This window comes from Ambystoma mexicanum, chromosome 2q, assembly GCF_040938575.1.
Source record: "Ambystoma mexicanum isolate Mex_15411 chromosome 2q, UKY_AmexF1_1, whole genome shotgun sequence".
NCBI classification, from domain to species: Eukaryota; Metazoa; Chordata; class Amphibia; order Caudata; family Ambystomatidae; genus Ambystoma; species Ambystoma mexicanum.
The window spans coordinates 973,256,129-973,277,535 of record NC_090924.1 but is presented as its reverse complement, the minus strand read 5'-3'; positions in this window follow the sequence as shown (position 1 = coordinate 973,277,535).

Sequence of the window (21,407 nt, the reverse complement as noted above, 5' to 3'; positions counted from 1 at the left end):
AACTTGAGGAGAACCATCTGCGGTTCCGGAAGCACCTCAAAACCTTCCTCTTTACTTCTGCTTTCTCTCCCCCGCTGAATTCTTGTCAGAAACTGCACTGGTTACCGGGCCACCCTTCTGATCCCGGGCCCAGGCCCCGCCAGTTGCCCACCTGCACTGCCTCCCTGGCAACCCCTGCACCTGGGGACTGTTTTCTGTATCCCCACAGTCCCCCTACCAGCACCTATGTCTGCACTTACCTTGCACTTGCCACCTGCTGGCCGTTTTATTATCTTATTAATTTTACTATCCCATGTATTGCACTTTCCCCTCTCCCTTCCCCCTGCACTTTTCCCTTTCCCTCTTCCCATGCACTTGCGTGATCTGAATGACACCTGGCCTAGTAGGATTGTTGTCTTTTTTTCCCTTGTTCCCCCTCCCTTGCCTCGTCGCGCCTTGAAACACTTGTGTATAGGCGCGTTATAAATGCCATATCATATCATATCATATTATATGTTCTGAAGCCGGAATTTGAGTGTAATCTGAAATGCAGGTACTTGACCACATATCTTTCCACCTCAAACTAATACAAATATGTGTCAATATTTGGCTTTGAAAACATAAAATAATACTGCCTTTAAAACAGATGACTTAAAAATGTACTTGTCGCATGATAAATAAACCAGACAATGGGCCTCATTACCAACCGGGCGGTAAGGGATTACCGGTACCGGTAAGGGCACCGGTACCGGTAATCCTTACTGCCCTATTACGAGTTCCCTTTGCGGGTCCTCCCTTAACGCCTGGTTTCACCAGGCGTTAAGGACAGGGGGCCTCATTACACGTTAGGCGGTAAAAAATGCGATTTACCGGCATGGCGCTATTAGCGTGTCCGCCCTCGCAGGAGACCGCTAATAGCGTTCCATTACGAGTAAGCGGACACGCGCATAGGGCCATGCCGGTAAATGACCCTACCGCCATGGCGCAAAAGCACCTTTCCGGCTCCGACCAAAGTGCTGATAGCACCTCCGCCCTCATGCTGCATGCTATTAGCGGTCACCGCTATTAGCGGTCACTGCTATTAGCGGTCACCGTAAAACACCGGAACCGGAAATAGCGTCATCGCACAGGAACGGGAAAGTGCCCGGCGGCCATCTTTAAAAACACAATCCATTGCCATCCCTTGCACTCAGGACCTGCAGCAACACCACAACTGGCAAAACCACTTCCTACAATAACAAACAATGCCCAAGGCCCTAAAGAAAGCTGATGCGCGCCAGCGCAAAGAACGCTTTTCAAACGAGGAATTGAAAATGCTGGCAGACACCCTGGCTGCAAATGCAGACGTAGTGTTTGCTAGCGACATGCACTCCTGAGAAAAAAGGAGATCTGGGCTGAGGTGGCGCAGAAGTCAGTGCGGTGGGCTCCACCCCCCGCACCGTAAAGGACGTGCGCAAGCGGTGGGATGATCTGCGCCTCCGTGTACGCAGCATATTATCGGCCAACAGGAATCTGGCCATGGGCACAGGAGGCGGAGGAGGATCCCCGATGAAGATGCAGGAGTGGGAGGAGACATGTGCCAGCACCATTGGCATTGAATCCATCGAGGGAGTGGGCCGAATGGAGTGCGGTGTGGCAACAACGTCAGACGGAGGTGAGTGTCCACACAAAACACTGCAATGGAAAGCATGAGTTCCTCCCCCAAATGTGAAATGGGAATTAGCTAATGGATGGGGTCATCACACACACATGTACACAACCCTGCATATATGCCGTGCATATTCCCACACAACCACATGCATGCAGCACCTCACACACGTGTCACCCTGACTCATGTCCGGATGACCCACCCATCTGGCCAACAACCTGCATGTCCAAACTAGATGTCCAAATCCAAAGAACTGCAGCAACAACAACATATGCATGATGCACGTTGACCCATCACTGATGCTATCCCTGTCTTGCTCCCCCACAGGGTCACATTCTGACAGTGAGGAGCTGGACTCTGCAACGCAGGCCCCACCACCCAAAAAGCAGGCCAAGGGAAAGGATGCAGGCACCAGGCCCAGTACATCGAGGGGCACTGGGAAATCTGGAGTGGCCCAGGGTTCACAAGCCACACACGCACCGACCACACCAAGGGTCGAAATGCCATCCGACACTGTGGTAGCACCCACACCACCCACCCCCACCACTCAGGAGCCAGCGCCAGAAGGCACGCCGTCCGCAGCCAATAGCTCCGTCGGGGAAGCAGCAGCCACGGCACCCATTAGTGATGTGGACGACCCATGTCTGACACCGGAAGGGCAGCGTACACCCAGCACCCAGCTGTCCCCACACCACAGCCCATGCAACATATCCAATGGCAGCATCCATGAGGTGCATGCCGGAGATTCAATGGATGGGTCATTCAGTCCCGTGGCAAGCTCACCTGATGTCGGCCACATGCAGCAAGCTGCGCCGAGGAGTAACAGGGGCAGGGCCGCAGACGACAGCATGAGCCTGATACGACAGCGCCAGGAGAAGCTCAATGCCCTGGTTGCCCGGCAAGTGAGCGAGGCTGCCTCGACCAGGGAGGAGATCCGGGGGTTATCAAGGGACATGAAAGCTGCCTTGGACAGCAACACGACGCACTTATGTGACGAGATGGCTGCTGTGAGGCAGGTCCTAACGTGCATTGCTGAGGCGATGGAGAGCATGCGTCACACACAGGGAGCAGATCAACTAGCCACCCCCTCGTCTACTAGCTCCGACCAAACAACCATCCTGCGCAGGTCCAGCTCGTCCTTGCGGCGGTCAGACTCACAACCCCCCAATGGTGGTAGTGGAGAAGGGAAGTAGGGCCAGCCTGTCACTGTTGACACTTGGAGACTAATGCAGCACTGATGTGCACACCATGTTTGGTGGAGTTGTGGGGGGAGGGGGGTGAGGGTGTTTGGTGGAGTTGTGGGGGGAGGGGGGTGAGGGTGTTCGGTGGAGTTGTGGGGGCAGGGGGGTGAGGGTGTTTGGGGTGGAGGGTACATGCACGTTTGAATGACATAATGCTCAATACACACGTAATGGCATGGATAATCACATGACTGGACATTGATTATTGTGTATGTGTGCTTTATTGTTGAAGGGTGCACTGTGTTAATATCCTCCATGCACCCCGTGCCCTGAGCTCCACATCAATTGCACCCTCCTAATCCATGTGCATCAGAAACAATGGTCTATCAGGTGCTGCCGCACAGCACGTCCCTCATGGCCATCGCCACCTGCATGACCTGCAGCCCCCTCTCCTCCATCCTCATCCCCGTCATCATCCTCAGACGGTGGGTGCAGTTCAATGTCAGGGGGCATTGGCACATTCCATCTGATACACATATTGTGCAGCATGACACATGCTATGGTGATCTTGGCCACCTTCTCATGCCCGTACAGGAGTGCCCCACCCGACCTGCTGAGGCACCGGAAGCGTTCCTTCAATAGGCCGAATGTCTGCTCGATCACCACGCGGGTACGGATGTGTGCATGATTGTAGTCCTCTTCGTGCCTGTTCTGTGGGTTCCGCACAGGGGTAAGGAGCCACCTCTTCAGGGGATAACCTGCATCACCTGCATGGGTGCAACAATGGGTATCTGTAAGTGTCTACATAAAGTGGAGCCTGCACATATCACACATACAAACATAGCATTTTCAACGACATCCACTGATCCAAGCACGCATGGCAACCAGGGTAACTGCAATGTGGGAAGGTGAGGTGGTCCTTGCAAGTGGACATGCACCATGCATGCATACGTCAGGGATTGCCATGTCCCGCCTGAGTTTAAGTAATTTGTGTTTCCTGGCCCTGGCAACGTTAGTGCCACACTGCTAGTACACTGCCATTCCTTAGTTGATTTCCCCATGCTGTTCAATGGCAATTCAGTGGTGGGGTACGGGTGTGGCTCACTACAATGGCTACAGGAGATCTTTTTGTATGCACTCATGTGCGCGGATCATTTCTGATGTTGTTCAGCGTACATTTCAGATGTGATTTATATATGCATGTTGCTGATTTGTGTAATGGGGGGAATGGTGTGTTGTGCGGTGTGCATGTTGTTTGGAATGGCCTGTTTGGCGTAATGGATAGATATGTTTGTTGTGGCACTCACTTCTAGCATGTGGTTTTGTGTCTGGTCCATTGTGGGCTGCCTCACTGTACAGTGATGCAAAAATGTATGTCCATTCTTCTCCTGACGCCAGTTCACGCCCAGTTGGAGTATGCATCCCTCCCCCAATCATGCCCAGTTGGAGTATGCATCTCCCCCCCCCCCCAATCACGCCCAGTTGGAGTATGCATCTACCCCTCCACTCACAATCACATCACACTGCCATCTGGTTGGCCTGCTACTCACCAAGTAGCCACGAACGTTGTCCAGCATGTCGCTCCATGTATCGTGGTATTGTCGAGTTCCGCATGACCATTGCATCATGGGTTGAACCGGGATATCGGGCACAGCAATGTGTGATGATCTTATTGGAGTCACATACCATTTGGACGTTGATGGAGTGGTATTGCTTTCTGTTACGGTACACTACCTCATTGGCATGTGGGACCACCAGTTCAACATGGGTACAGTCGATGGCCCCGATGCAACTTGGGATGCCTGCCAGTGAATGGAAGCCAACTTTGGTGTTGGAGATCTCCTGGGCAGTCCGTGGCATGTATATGTGTTGACTTGTGTGCTTCAGGAGGGCATCGAGCACCTGGTTCAGTGTGCGTGAGAATACTGGTTGTGATATGCCATGCATCTGACCTACCGTATGCAGGTAGGTGCCTGTGGCCAAGAAGTGGAGCACAGTTACCACCTTCAGTAGAGGGGGGGTGGCAGTACGGATGTCAATGAGACTCACAATGTCGTTGTATATCATGTCTAAAATTGTGGTGATGGTATCCCGGTCCAGACGGTACAGGGTGTGTATCTGCTCAGGGGTTAGGTTGACTGGACTGGCTCTGATCCTGGGAATTGGTGGCTGCCTCTGTGGTATCACTAGGTGCACTGGTATGCTTGCTGGGCCTGTCTTGCCCTCCTCCTCCTCCTCCTCCTGCGTCTCCTCTGTGCTGCCTGTTGTTGTAGCTGCTGCACTGCAATCATGTCCTCTAGCCCATGTAATGCTGCTAGTATTGCATCCATCTTGGTGTGGGAATGGGTGTGGGAAGGGGTGTGGTGTGCTCTTTTGTGCTGCCAGTCTCCATTGCCTCCACCTGTGCTGATTTTGTCAACCTGTGGCAGGTAGGAACACTGCTGTGCTCTTTTAACGTGTGGTTCGCGATGCCGGTATTAGCGCCTTGCCGGTAAGGGGTTTTTGGGTCTACTACATGCCGGTATTGCCATGTCCGCATGGCTCGTGATGGCGTGATATTAGCGCTATGCCGCTATTTCCGGACTGAGGGGGCACGCGCTCACGGACTTGCCGCTAATAGTGCCACCATACTTAGCGGTGCCGCTAATAGCGGTATGTCCGGGTCGTAATTGGGGAGGGGATTTACCGATACCGGTAATCCCTTACCGGTAACGGTAAATCCCTACCGTCTAACGTGTAATGAGGCCCAGGACCCGCAAAGGGACTTTGGTGCTAATAACGGTACCGCAATTTGCGGTACCGTTATTAGCGCCTTCCCCATTCCCATTGAGCCCTATGGGGACTCAAATGGGAATGGGGAAGGGCCCTGGTGAATGGGGAATTACCACCCCCACCAACCTTGGAATGGGGTGGTAATAGCTTCACTCACCAGGGCGGAGTCGGTAAGGATTTGTAGGCAGCCATGGCGCTAATAGCGCCAGGGTTACCTCCAAACTCCTAATGAGGCCCAATGTATATACATCATTATGAAGAATAATGGTGATCAAATATGTGGTAATTTTTTTAATCCTAAATTGCAAAACGGCAACCACTTATTTTTGTACTTTTGAGCAAAGAGGCATCTCTATGTAAATGTAATTGTTTACACCAGCTGGTGGTAAAGAAAATAGTAATACACAGGCAAACTCTTCACATTTGCACGTCATGTCTGGAAAGTGAGAATTATTCCCACAATTGACGATTGTGTGAGCCATGTACAGGTGTAAAAGTCAGACGTATTCCATAGGAATCCATTAGTTTTCCAGCAGCATAAAAATACATGCAGGAGGGGAAAAAAAGTGGATTCGATGGGTGCAGTTGGAGGAGCAGTCATGTGTGCTAAGTGTGCACTACATAATCCTACAGGGCATAACAAGCTGTGATAAATGCTTTTACCAACATGTGTTCCGCTCCTCAAGATTTGGAATATGACCCCATTAGATTGTACATTTATTTTCCTCATCATGAATGAAAACCTACAAGTTCCAGAATGCAAATAAATGAGAACCTACAAACATTTTCCTGCAGACACAAAGTAAAGTAAAATGCACGAGAAGATCATTGTTTAAAAAACCAACAATACTCAAAGTAAGAAATGTATTGATTCTGTATTGCTGACCAAGTGATTATGTTTGTATTTAAAAAAAAAACAATGTACAAATTAATTGCGTAATTACAGTCAAACTAATATCAATTGAAAACATACACCATAAATTATACTATATACATAATAAATTCTGAATCAAAGCTCTGCGCGTTTCGGGATTTCAATCCCTTCCTCAGGAGCAAAGTCAATCTTGAAAGCTTATTCTCACTGATCTGCGGTCACAAAAGTAAATAAAGAGGACCTCTATTAGTATGTATCCAGGATTTCAAAATACATCTACCCACACACACTGTTGTATCATTGGCCTATCATGACCCATCCTAGGTCCATTCACCTGGCGTATCTCTTTGGCAGATCAATCGCCTCATTACACGGTAGGTGCTAAACCATGGTGCTAGTAGCACCATGGTTCATACCGGTAATTTACCGATTCCGCCATGGCGGAATGGGGAATTACCACCCCATTCCGAGGTTGCGGGGCGGTAATTCCCCATGCCGCCATGGCCCTTCCCCATTCCCATTTTTGCCCCATAGGGCATAATGGGAATAGGGAAGGCGCTAATTACGGTACCGCAAATTGCGGTACCGTAATTAGCACCAAGGTCCCTTTGCGGGTCCCTACTTTAACCGCTGGTCTACACCAGTCGTTAAGGTCGGGTCCCGCAAAGGGACCTCGTAGTAAGGTGGTAAGGGTTAACGGTCACCGGTAGCATTACCGGTGACCGTTAACCCTTACCGCCTTCCGTGTAATGAGGCGCATAGTGGGCCTCATTACGACCCTGGCGGAAGACCATGGTGCTATTAGCACCATGGTCCATGCCGGTAAATTACCAACTCCGCCATGGAGAAAAGGGGAATTACCACCCCATTACAAGGTTGGCGGGGCGGTAATTCCCCCTTCCTACATGGCCCTTCCCCATTCCCATTTTTGCCCCATAGGGCTCAATGGGAATGGGGAAGGCACTAAGTATGATGCCGCAAATTGTGGCACCGTAATTAGCACCAAGGTCCCTTTGCGGGTCCCTACTTTAACGGCTGGTCTACACCAGCCATTAAGGTCGGGTCCCGCAAAGGGACTTCGTAATTAGGTGCTAATAGGTTAACGGCGCGCAGCCTTTTACGGCGCCGTTAACCCCTTAGCGCCTGGGTCGTAATGAGGCCCAGTGTGGCAGTCTAGAAACAAGGGTGCCGGTAAGCATACCGGTACCCTTGTTTCCGGACTGCCAAACTCGTAATGAGGCCTTTGGTAAGCAATACAGAATCAATCAATTTCTTACTTTGAGTATTGTTTGTTTTTCAAACTTTTGCTGTGCAAGGGACGCAAGTGTTCCACAGACAGGGAAACCAAATCTTTCTATTGTTAGTACACACTCTACTGTCAAAGGTGTTTTTCTCCCCTGCACCTGCATACTTTTGGAAATAACACTGGATACCAGCTTGAACATTAGGTGCGCACCTATATTCAGTAATTTGGCAAGATCAATGTTTCACACGATTTACAAAGTGTTCTCTACCACCAGAAATTCTAACCACCCAACAATCACACCTAAGTAGCTTATTAAAATCATTTATAATTTAAGGGAAAAAAGTGCCACAGCAATAGCCAACTGTTCCCATCACTAATCACTTCCTGTTGTCAATGGTCTGCTTCTGAGATGTGCTAAAAAATATGATCCCATTTGGAGGCTGTGTGAAGCCCGGGCTGTTTGTCTTGGAGGTGAGAGAGGCGGAACAGGAGGGTGTGGGTATTTGTCCCTTTTCCCACAGGTCGATTTGCCTCTGCCCCTCCTCATTCCTATGGTTGCAGCATTCACCTGACTATAGGGACCAATCTCTGTCTGTCTTTTGACCAGAAGCTGGATTACACAAGTGAGAGGCCTTAAAAACCCCTCATTCTCCTGCTCCTTTTCCAGCATGGTTTTGGAAATAGGTTTCTGGTGTCGTTCTCCCTGTGGGTTTCATCAGGTGTTGGTGAATTTTGTTACCAATTCAGTTTGCAGAGGGTTTCTGGGTCTCTCCTGTCCCCCTTCAGTCTCTCTTCACTCCCCATACATTTTCTGCTGACCCCACATTCGGCTGTGGCCTGTCTTGGGTTGTCAGATTGGGTGGTGGATGTCTCTTTTCTGTTCAGTAGGGAAATTCAAAAGTTCATTTCATGGCTGTTCTTGATTCTGATCTTCCGGCTTGTCAAGGCTTTCTCTACTGCTCTCAGGAACACTGTGGGAGTTGGAGTTCTGAAGTGGAAAAGAGAGAACACTGGCTGGAAAAGTGCTGGGACGCATTGAGTGACAGAGGGTGGAACCAATATCCACATGCATTGCACATGAAGGAATCTCAGAGGCTTAGATCCCCCACCATGTCCTATTCCCTGGACATGGTCCTGACCCAGTCACACTCAGAAGAGACATACGTTTGAAGCGAAACTGAGACAACAGTGAGGAAGCAGAGTGGCTTAGAATAGAAATGTCAAAACACAAATGACCAGAATACAAAGAATACACAAGTTTTGGGAATAGTGACATTAAATGGCCACTTATGGTATAAAAGTGCAAAATGGTGCGAGGGCCTGGCCATAATAGAAGTGACTGGCAAAAGGGTAATACTTATAGACAAGCCAAAACTGTTGCCATTGCCAATGCTTGTTTTTCACAGGACTTCAGTTAAGACCTTCAGTGAAGGGCATGCATAGTGCTTATGATTCGAGTGGCTGAAGGCAGACCTGGTTTAGACATATTTATTGCACCAGCAGCTTGCTTACTGCTCTAAGTCATGAATTCTCAGAAGACTTGCCTGAAAAAAAATTGGCATGCACTTCAAATACACATTTTGATGGTAGGGCTTGTTTAAAGGGAGCTCCAAGAGTTCTCATGAGTAGGTGTTTTAGGTGGGGAGGGGCAGGATCTGGGTCGGAATGGCCATAGGGAGTAGCATGGCCATGGGCAGTCAATGGGTGGGCACATACTCAAACAACATCTTCAAGCTTTGTGTCCCTCCTCATATGACATTTCTCCCTGTCTGCACTCTAATGAAATAGTTTTGGGCTAGGCTCTGCCACCTAATAGCAGAGGCGTTGCGAGGGTGGGGGCTAAGGGGGCTATAGCCCCGGGTCTTTTGCTTGTAGCCCCGGATAAAAGCTCAAGTGCTACAGCCAAAATGCTAGCTAGCACCGAGTCTCGCCATTCCCGACATTAGCTTAGCCCCTGATCTTTTCCAGACCTAGCAACACCCCTAGCCTAAACTTTAAAAACGGGACTCGGTGGGCTCCAGCCGCCTGAATGTTGACAGCTAAGCAAGCAGCAATGATTTTGATTGACTTCTTTCTAAATGCTGATCCGGATTCTGAGAGGACACCCCTTGAAGCACAAGGGTACTTGTAGCATTGTTCTGCAATTTTCAGCATTGGCTCCACATCAGACTCTAACAATGGTGTTGCCATGACTACTCGCCATGTGTGTGCTTCTGCAGTGATTTCTGAAATGCTCAAGGTCCCTTGTACTGTGTAGATGGTAATGGGGAGTATATTGTATCGAATTGGAGAAAGGCACCTTTTCTCTTTGCAGGAAAACCATCTGGAAAGCAGCTTCTTAATTCTTCACTCGTTGTGAACACTTTTTTATGCTTGGTGAAAATGAGGAACAAACAGATCTGAATGATGTGCTACCAAAATGATTGTCTATAGAAAGAAGGTTGTAGAGAACCCATGGATGTGGAGTACATGCCTTCTCTGCAAGAAGCATAGAGAAGTCAATGTAAATAAAAAGGGGGGTTCCGCCTTTTAAATGTTGGATTCAATTAAGATGTTAAGTGTTGGCTTCAATTAAGATGTTGATACACAGTAAAATGTGCCACACGTGTAATTTCATATTGTCAATTCCTCTGGAATTATAAGTATAGTGTGATTTAGAGAGAAAAAAGGGCTTGTATGAGAATTCAAATGTAAAAAGGAAGAGAAGAGGGTCTTCAAATGAGTGGGAGATAAATCCCCATTTAATTTATTTCATGTATTTTTGTATTAATAGCAGCGCGCCAAACCCTACGGTATCAGGGCGCTAATTGCAGTAAATTCGAGGTGACTTACTTCAGAGTGTAATATTACTTATACAGATTACAACAGACATTTGTGGGTCATGAAGAGGAAGGTCTAGAAAAACCGTGCCTCATGGTAGGGGGGGGGGGCTACATCAGGAAAACAGATACATTGGTGTCAAGAGATTGTACATGCAAAGTCTGGAGAAGCCGCACCTCATGTTGTGGGGGGCTACACCAGGCAAAGGGATACATGGGTGTCAAGATATTGGTACATGCAAAGTCTGGAGACTTTGCCTGCAGCTCGTCATAATAACACTCAGGCCTGTGTCTTTCTAGCTGCCATCTTGTTATTTGGTTCCTTTATGGGTGGTGTATGTACTCCCATTTAGGTTATGCTGGAAGAAATACTCACACAAAGTAATATGGTGTCCTGAATAACAATGGGCTAAGGAGTCCACCCACATGTGCAGGAGAATAAGAAAAATAGCAGTAACCATGCTAAGGGTACACAGCATGCTTTGTAGGGGCTATTGGTGGAGTAGCAGATTCCAAATTGAGAGTGAGCACATCAGAGCAAACAGATGTAGAAGAATTTCACTCGAAGATTGAAACAGACAAATACGGGGTGTGGGGTAGACTTACTTGGCTAGAAAGGAGCTGGTTATTAAACTTGAGACACGTTCCGTGGAAATTCTTGGGAACTGCAGTTTTAAGTGGAAGCGTGTTGGGGTGCAATGCAGAAAGAGAACCGAAAGAGAGAACATAGAGCTGAAAATAAACGTTGTGTAATATCACTATCAATATCAATGTATGCCTGGTGTGTGGCGTGTAACTGATGAATATGCATAATGAAATAATGAATGATGGGACGAATGAGTGGGTAACCATTAAGTTCAGCAATATACATAAAATGGTGCAAGGAGTGAAGCACAGAAACGCAGAGTGGTCACAGCCACTTTGTTAAGAAGTAAGAACTATATGAACAGAAATGATGCAGGAGATGAGATTTTCGCCACATCAATGTAACACTGACAATTCACGATATGTATTCAAAATGCTTCCTTTCTTCTGAGGGTACGCGTCCTGTTGCCACCTAGTGGATGGTGTGTCACATGTTCAATGCCCAATATCTTGATAAAGTGCATGTTGTCGTCGGCGTGTGTCTTTTTCTAGTGCATTGCCATGGAATACATCCAGCGGGCAAGAGTAACTGCAGGATGTTTGAAGATGCTTCTGCCCACATGCATTAGATTACATGTGCCTCTGACAATGAAGCTAAGATGGCGGAAAACGCAACAGATGAATGAGTTGATGGCATAGTTCTTGAATCAAGTGAACTGAAATGTTTTGAAGAATCTCATGGCTGTCTTGTTTAGATGTATTCTGTTATAAATCGTGTGCATCAACATATCGGGTCCCCACTTTTGCAATTTCTATATTTACCAGAGGTGTGCGAGATTGGTTCGAAAACTCAAGGTATTTTCAAAAAAACAATCATGCAGTGTCATTGCATGTGTATGCCTAGGACAGGAGTGTCAGGATCCAGTCACGACGACATTATTGAAGTCCATTGGGACTTTCACGCACCTGGTGTTAATTGTTCAGTAGCTGTAGTTAAATGGGAACATGTTTTCCAGCTGCTTAGAACGCCCTTTGGCAACATTACAAGCTCTGGGCTGCAAACTCGCAATGCCCTACCTAAGGATCATTGCACTGGTAGCATTGAATGCACATCATATTCTAACAGAGCATCGCCAGTGTATTGTGTTATTGCTACGACTACTAGCCACAGTCTATGCTGCTCATGTGAATGCATGCTGCTGATCTGCCTCCAGGCCCAACAGACCAATGTTAAAGGCGGCCCACTTAACTGGAACCAACTATGGTCAATCATGACAGCTCGAAAGTTGAGAATTCACCCTCTGGTCATAATGTTTGCAGTTTGGCATGAAGGGTTCACCCCACATTTCCCAGAAGAGTCCTCCTACAAGATTTCAACACTTAGGTAAAAATGGAATGTCCTTCGGACAAACCCATGCACTGTTTCTGGTACTTACTATATTTATATTATTTTTGAAGTGCACCCTACCCCAATGGGTAATGAAGCACTGGACAAAACACGAAAATCAACTTAACAAATTAAATACTTACAGCACATTAATCGGGGATGGAAAAACCAGAGAGAAGCATACTCAGAGTTTGGGTGCTCAAAAGGTATCCTTGTTCCCTGTGTTGGGCCCAGCAGCTTCTAAAATTGAATGAGACAAAGATGGTATCATATGTCGTCACAGCTTCTGCCTGCCTCTGAAGAGTGAGGTCTAAAGAGCCGGAACAAAATCTGGCAAGATATAGTTGGTTGAAGTCTGGATTACTTGCTGGAATCCAGATCATAATGGAAAGTTGGAAGTTGATTGGCAAAGTTTGAATCTGGTGACCATAAGAGATAGGAAGGCCATCAAAAGTCTAGATGAAGGCGACCATATGATTGGGAGCCGACTGCTCACTCAGCTCTTAACATCCCTATTAGACTCGCAGATCGACAGCCTTCCTTTGTCAATCAGTAAAAGTTGAACCTGGGAATTAGTTCAGTAACATGAAAAGAAGATACCAACACAGAAAGAATAATGAGGGAGCTGTACTGTACTAAGAAGATGTCTTAAGTCAAATTCTGACAGTCTGAATACACACACGCCTTTAATTGCTGACGGTAGACCTGAGAAGGACTTTCCTTAACCTGTGGAAGCAAGCTCTTGAGATACTCTGTCCCAAGGTGTCAAGCTGTGACCCTTGCATGGATCCTGGTCAAATGATGCTCCGACACTAGCACGCTGAGTGCAATGACTGGAACCTGTGGCTGGACCAGCATTTTTAGAGCAATTGTGAAGGTCTCCTGTGTCTCATAGTCATTGGGGGTATTATGTGGCCTGACCTACCATCAAATGGAAGCCAGAGATTCTGGGAACTGGTATATCATCTATAGAGACTGCTGTGAACACTTCAAATGCTTTGCAACGATTCTTGCTACAGCAGTGACAAGAACCCTTTGTATGCCTGATCGGATTGGGATTGGCAGCGCTGAGGCAAATCTGTCAATCAGATTCTGCGGTGCAGAGTTGGGCTGATACAAAAAGAATCCGCACACCTTATGAATTGTAGCATTGGCCATCATTCAAGAACCATCCCACCTGCAGAACTGCAGAACAAACCAATAATCAGAACAGCACACTTCTACACTGTGAATTATGCTCAAAGTCACGGTCTGTAACTGCAGAAGAGCCTGGACTAAAAGGTCAAGAGAGTTGCATTTGGCTAGTCCTTAAATAGGGCCCCCAGCTGAAGTGTAGGACTTTTGCTACATTTATTTCTTTTGGTAAATCGTGTATTGCCCAACAAATAAGCTTCAAGTAATGTCATCTGATAAAATAGCCACTTGTGACTCTCTTCAAAGTTTTGTTGGCACTTAGAGAACAATGGACGACTACAGAGATCTTTGAAGAACAGCAAAACTAGGACAAGACTAACTTTGACCTGAACACTCTCTGGCTTTGTTGTAAAGCCCTAATAGAAGAATCATGATGTTCTATGCATTTCTGGTCACCCTCTATTATGATTCTTTACAACATGAGTTACTTACTTGCTACTGTAGAGATTCGTCATACTTACCTAAATTCTGATAAAACGTTTTATTTTAGGTAACGCAGTGTGGACTTTTATTAACTGAATATAAACAATAAATATAAAGTTGTACCACAACTACCCAGGTGACTGCACTAAATGTAGTGCCTGAATAGACTAACATCTGGAGGCAGGGTGTGATCAGTGTCCAGTCTCAGTTAAAGTGCTTTTATTGTGAATAAGCTCAGAGCAGTACATGATAGAGCAGGTTCAGGCCAATCCCGAGATTGCCCTGTTGATATCTGACAGAAAGGGATTGAACTGAAGATTTTAGATGCACACCTGGCACAGAAAAAGCCTCTCTGAAAATTGGAGAGGGATACTAAGGCATTGGAGGAATACAAGATGGCTGCAGAGCTGGCTGAAAAGGATATGTTTCCCTAAATGTAGTTGAAGCTGGAACTGGAAGCATAGATGTTCTCCTACTTGAGTTGAACACCAAGCTAGGTAATGCAGCATTCCCTCATGTCCAGTTACATCTCCTGAAAGATGTGGCAGGAGTCTATGTGGTTGGATTTGATCTTAGCCTCCTTTCTTTTTGTGTGCACAGGCGAGCGTACAATATGGCAAGTAGTAAAGTCCTAGCCAGGCATGTATGGCACTCACCACCATTCGTGAATACATTCCATGCAGTGGACGTCACACAATAGCGCACAAGGACATTCATCTTATCATATACCCAACAAATAAGCTTCAAGTAATGTCAGGTGATAAAATAGCCACTTGTGACTCTCTTCAAAGTTTTGTTAGCACTTAGAGAACAATGGACTACTACAGAGATCTTTGAAGAACCGCAAAACTAGGACAAGACTAACTTTGACCTGAACACTCTCTGGCTTTGTTGTAAAGCCCTAATAGAAGAATCATGATTTTCTATGCATTTCTAGTCACCCTGTATTATGATTATGATCGACCCTCCCAGGTCCAACTCGGGTCCTTCCTATCATCTATCTTCCTCTCTACCTGTGGGGTTCCCCAGGGTTCTAACCTCTCACCCTGGCTTTTCAACCAATACCTGGCAACTCTTGGCCACTGCATTGACATTTTCTGCTCAAATTTCTAGTGCTACGCTGACGACACTCAACTCATTTTCCGGCTGCCCTCATCCACCTCCTCCACATCTCTCATCTCTGACTGCCTAACCGCCATTCAAGATTGGTGTGCCGCCAATGATCTTTGTCTGAATGCCAGCAAGACTGAGATCCTCCTCATCGGCACACCATCTCCATACTTTTCCCTCACTCTCTGGCCTGCCTCCCTTGGCACGCCTCCTACCCCTACCTGCGAGGCTAAGAACCTCGGGGTCATCTTTGATGCCACACTTTCCTTCTCCGCTCATATCTCCGAGGTCTCTAAAAAGTCAAACTTCCTACTACACCTCCTCAGAGGTACTTTGCCTTTCCTCTCCTTCCCTAAGAAGCTCACTGTCTCTCAAGCTCTGGTTCTCTCTATGTTGGACTATTGTAACAGCCTCTTTCTAAATCTACCTGCCTCTACTCTCTGCCATCTGCAACTTATCCAGAACAGGACTGCAAGACTTGTCCTTGGCCTCAAGCCCTGGGATCGTATCTCTCCAGCTCTGAAATCTCTCCATTGGCTCTCAGTGGATGCAAGGATTAAATTCAAAACCCTCTGCATTGTCCACAAGGCTTTCTGGGGCTTGGGTCCAAAATATCTTCAGATATCCCTCCGCAAATACCTCCCCTCTCGAGCTCTTCGCTCCTCTACCTCTAACTCCCTCCGGGTTAATCGCTTTTCAAAGAAACAAGCTGGTGGTAGATCTCTATCTTTGGCTGGGGCCTCCCTCTGGAACAGCCTCCCTACTTGAGGAGAACCATCTACGGTTCCGGAAGCATCTAAAGACCTTCCTCTTTGTTTCTGCCTTCTCTCCCCCTCTCCCCTGCTGACCCGCTCTCTCTTGGCACTGTGCACCTGGCCATCCTCTTTACTCTGGGTCCAGTTACCTGCTCACCCTGCTGCCCTCCTGCACTGCCTCCCGGCCACCCCTTGCACTGGATGGACTGTATCTGTACCCATACAGCCCCCACCCCATTTTCTTCTTCTCTGCACTTATCAGACTTACCGAGTCTGTCGCCATAAACACATCACTTGACACATGCTGGCTGCACTATCACTGTTTATCGCCTCCTTTCTATTTTTTATTTATTTATCTCCTCTCCTCTGCTCTGCACTTTCCACTCTCCCCCTTCCATGCACTTTTCCCCTTTTCCCATCCCATGCACTTGCGCGTTCTCAATGGCACTGGGCCTAGTAAGATCGTTGTTGTTTTTGTGTTCTCCCTTGTTTCCCCTCCCTTGCCTAGTCGCGCTCTGAAACACCTGTGTACGAGCGCGATACAAATAAAATATCATATCATATCATATCATACATAACATATCATTGGTAATATAACTTTGGGAATGGATACATGCTCATTTAGAAATGCTATTTCAGAGAAATAACATGTTTTGTCTGCATCTTGAATGAACCAAAATACCATGATTGTCACTGTACAAAATAATGATAACGCTCCATTTCAGATTTGACCTTTTTTGTTTCCCAGGGTTATTCAGGCAAGGTTTTTAAAAAAGAAATAAGGTTTCTAAAAAATATATATCTTTTAAAATACTTGATGAAGGACACACCTTGTTTGAATTAAAAGAAAAGAGTTGAACAGATACTATTTCATAAGTATCTCAATGCAGATTGTGAGGCTATATAGAAAGCCTTTGCTTCAAATATATCATTGGCTTTATTGCAATTGTCCATTAATTTAGACAATATGTCCCTTACACATAAACAGGACCTTGGTGTAGAGTCAGTTAAAAATATGTCTCCAACTGTCTCATTTAGAGACATATCAGAGGGAGTGCTCTTACACATGATGGAAAAGGTGAAACTATCTACATCTGAAGGGGAACTCCTCCCTTCTAAGATTATGTTGAATAATAAACAGCTATTTCTACCTTTCTTAGTTCACCGGATTAACGCTAGTTTTAGGGAATCCTGTGTGCCTGAGACACTAAAAAAGGTTTCTGTGACCCCATTGTTGCAAAAGCCAGGCCTCGACGAGAATGTGCTGACTAATTTTAGACCCATTTCTAACACACCGTTTCTTTGAAAATCTTTGGATAAGGGGCCACTTTTCAATTACAAGAATATTGTCCGGAAAATTGCACCAAAATCCATCTAGGTTTGGAACTGGCTACGGGACTGAGAGTCCTCTTTTGAACATGAAGAATTAAATGCTTCAGATTATGGATAGGGGCAAGGCGGGGCTGCTGATGTTGTTGGATTTATCAGCAGCCTTCGACCTTGTCGACCATCAGAAACTGTTGGCTGGTTTGGCCCAAGAGGGCTCTTATTCCACTCAGGCTATGACTTGATTAAAATCTTTCCTGACTGGCGGTAAATCCCGTACAGTGTGGGGTCATGCTTATTCCCCATACGAGCTACTGGAATATGGAGTCCCACAGGGTGCGTGTTTGTCCACCTCCTTATTTAATATCTTTTGCCGCTCTCTTTGTGAATTCTTAGACAGGCTGGGTGTGCATTTTACAAACTGTGTGGATGACACCCAGCTTGTCTTTGAATTAAGCGGTTCGTATATATAGGATGTGAAACACATAAATAAAGTTTACTCAGCAATCCAATATTGGATGGCCAAAAATGGGATGTGCTTGAACTCCACTAAAACGGAGCTCATGCCATTTGGATCCGCCAGGCCAGATCTAAATTGAATGGCCAGTATGAGAGCTTCTTTATTGATACAAATGCCATCAAAACGGTAGCTCGAGCCACAATACTTAGTGTTATTTTTGACTCATCTTTGAACTCTAATTTGCACATTGACCAGGTCTGTAACAAAGCACAATATCTTCTCAGATTACTCAAGAAAGTGGAACCATATTTAGCAGAGGCTAATTGCAAGATCCTGTGCATGCGTTAATCATGCCAAGGATCGATTATTGCAATGTTCTGATGATTGGAGATAGTGAAAACTGCATGAGGTGCCTCCAAGTTCTCCAAAACGATGCCGTATGCATAGTAAAGAGGATTCCTAGACATCAGCCTATTACTATACACAGGATGAGCCTACACTGGTGGTGGTGTTGCTATCATCGCCAAAATCAGCCTAAATATGAGAACCACTGTCATTCCAGATCCCAAATCCTGCGAAGTGTGCGCTATCAAACTCCCACTTCACAACTCGCAGACCTTGACCATCCACCTCATTTATAGGCCCCCGGGCACCTCTGGGCACATTTGATGAAGCTATCAACAGCCTATTATCTACCAACCTTAAAACATCTACGCAATTACTTATTCTAGGAGACTTCAACCTAGGCTAAAACGACCCCTGAGACAAACATGCCATAATGTGGCTAATACCCTCACAGAACTAGGACTTACCCAAAAAATTACGGAACCTACCCACAACAAAGGGAGAACCCTCCACTGGCTAGCAGATCACAACTGCTCTGCAGTCATTACCTCCACCTCTCTACTATTATGGACGGATCACTACCTGGTTACATTTGATTTATCCACCATCAGGCCACTCCTACAGGCAGCCAATATGGCTCCCGCATGCCTGACCAGGAACAAAAAGAGCATCACCAAAGACAAAGTGATCTCTGCTATTTTACCCACCCTGAACCGACTAGATGAACACCTTAACCCAGAGTTACTTGTGGAAGAGTACAACAAAATCTTACACTCCACACTTGACAATATAGCTCCCCTAAACTCAAACCCAGTAAACCAAAAAACCACCTCAACAAATGGTTCACCCCCGAACTAAAAGACCTCCGTAAACTTAAAAGAAGTTGCGAATCGTCCTGGAGAATCTCACCCAGAGAAGAGCATAAAAACAAACTTACCGAAATCTCCTCACACTATAAAAAAGAAATTGTCCTGGCCAAACTGAATTCTTACAATAAGCGAATAGCCTCAGCGAACTCAAGAATGAGGGAGCTGTTTTCAATCCTAAAAGAATTAGTGTCGCCCACTCCCACTCCGGATATATGCACAAAAGACAAAACCTGGTGCATGGAGATACAAGGATTGACCAACAAAGTCAACATGCTTCAAAAGAAAATTGCGACTAAAAAAGCTTCCCTTAATCAGCCGCCTGTACTTAACAACCCACCCCCATTGGAACAAAATACTAATAGCCAATTCAGATTTACCAAAACCTCTATCCTGGAAGTGAAAAAAACTATCCTCTCTCTTAAGCCCTCCAATTTTCAAGGTGACTTGTGCCCGGCACAACTCATAAAAGATGCTGCCAGAGAACTCTTGCCCTTCATATCCAAGCTCGTAAATGCCTCATTCACCTCAGGCATTGTGCCATCCAACCTGAAACAATCATGGGTACTATCCCTACTAAAAAAACAATCCCTCGACCCCCTCATCCCCACAAATTACCACCCCATAACAACAGTCCGCTTTCGGCAAAACATTCAGGACAAGATAGCATACACCCAAATGCAAACATTTCTAGAAAAACATAAGCTCCTAGGAACAAGGCAGTCCGGCTTCCGCCCTCAACATGGTACCGAGACGGCGCTCATTGACTTGAAGGCCCAAATAGATGAGTTAAGAGACAAAGGCCAAACAGCACTCCTACTACTTTTGGATCTCTCGGCCTCCTTCGACCTTGTAGACCATAAAGTCCTTTGCAACCACCTTAACTCTGCAGCACACTTCTCCAAAGAAGCCATACTATGGGTCGAATCTTTCCTGAATCAAAGGACCATGAGGGTGTTCTCCCCCTCAGATGCAGCGGATCCTATTCCGATCCTGTGCAGTGTTCCTCAAGGCTCCTGCATATCTCCGACACTATACAACATATTTACCAAGCCCCTTTTTGATGATCTGGACCTTCTTGGTATCACCTACACTAATTATGCAGATGAAACGCAGATCCTCCGCCCACTTTCCGGGGATTACAACAAGGATTTGACCTTGGTGAATAGGGTGTATCTCATCATCCAGGCATGGATGGGAACACCTGGTCTATGCCTGAATGATGACAAAACGGAGCTAATCATTCTAGGCACGCACTCCACCCTCAAAAAACTAGGCCAGAAATATCATGCCTTCAAGATTGATGGAAACATTATCAATGTTGCCAAGGAAGTGAAAACTCTAGGCTTCTATCTAGATGTCACGCTCTCCTTCAACAAAAAGGTGAACTCTCTGGCCTCAGCCACAGCCTACACCTGTAAGCTTATCAGAGCTGGGAAACACTTTATCTCTGATGAGAACTGCTTGATCCTAGCGAGCGCCCTCATTTTATCCAGGCTCGATTATTGTAAAGCCCTATATATTGAGGCTAACAAATTCATCCCGCATAGAATACAAATTCTACAAAATAATGCCTTGAGAGCAGCTCTTGGCATCCCCAAACGAACCCATATCTCTAAGATAAGGCGGAAGAACAACTGGCTGTCGACCCAAGACGAAATCTTACTGAAAGTTGCCTCCCTCACTCATAAAGCCCTGAATAATGCGACGCCACCCTATCTCTCCGATAGATTCATAGAAAGAAGATCATCCAGACCTTCCAGAAGCTCCTATGCCATCACCCTTATCATTCCGAGATCAAAACTGACTAAGGCCGGAGGTGCTAGCTTCCCCGTACGAGCGGCCCAACTATGGAACTCACTGCCCACAGCCATAGGCGCTGAGAAATCCTACCCTAAATTCAGAGCCAACTACATCAATCACCTGAAACATTCGATCAGCTAACCACCACCCCCGGTCATCCTCCTGCCTGTATTATAGATACAAATTGTATAGTATAATTGCTCTATATTGCTTGACCATTGCTCCACCACCGGCAAGCATTATATAAATACCATATCCTCTATATATCCTGTATATATCCTATTGTATAAATATGTATAATCACCTTTATAATAATGTATTGCATTGCTGCCTATCCAATCTATAGTATTTTCACCATGTAAAATGCAAAGTGGAACTATTGTAACCATTTGTAAGCTTTGCATACCTCATACTGCTGCGCCCTCTTACCCTTGGGTCTGGTGCGCATTATAAATGAATAAAACAAACAAAACAAACAAACAAAGAAACAGGCTTCCAGTAGAAGTACAAGTCCGTTTTAAAGCTTTGACCATTGGCCATAGATGCCTGTATGGCAAGGCCCCAGACTATTTGAGAGATTGTGTTGCAATGCAGCATTACCTTAGATCCACTAGAGCAAGTGAGTCAGTGCGCT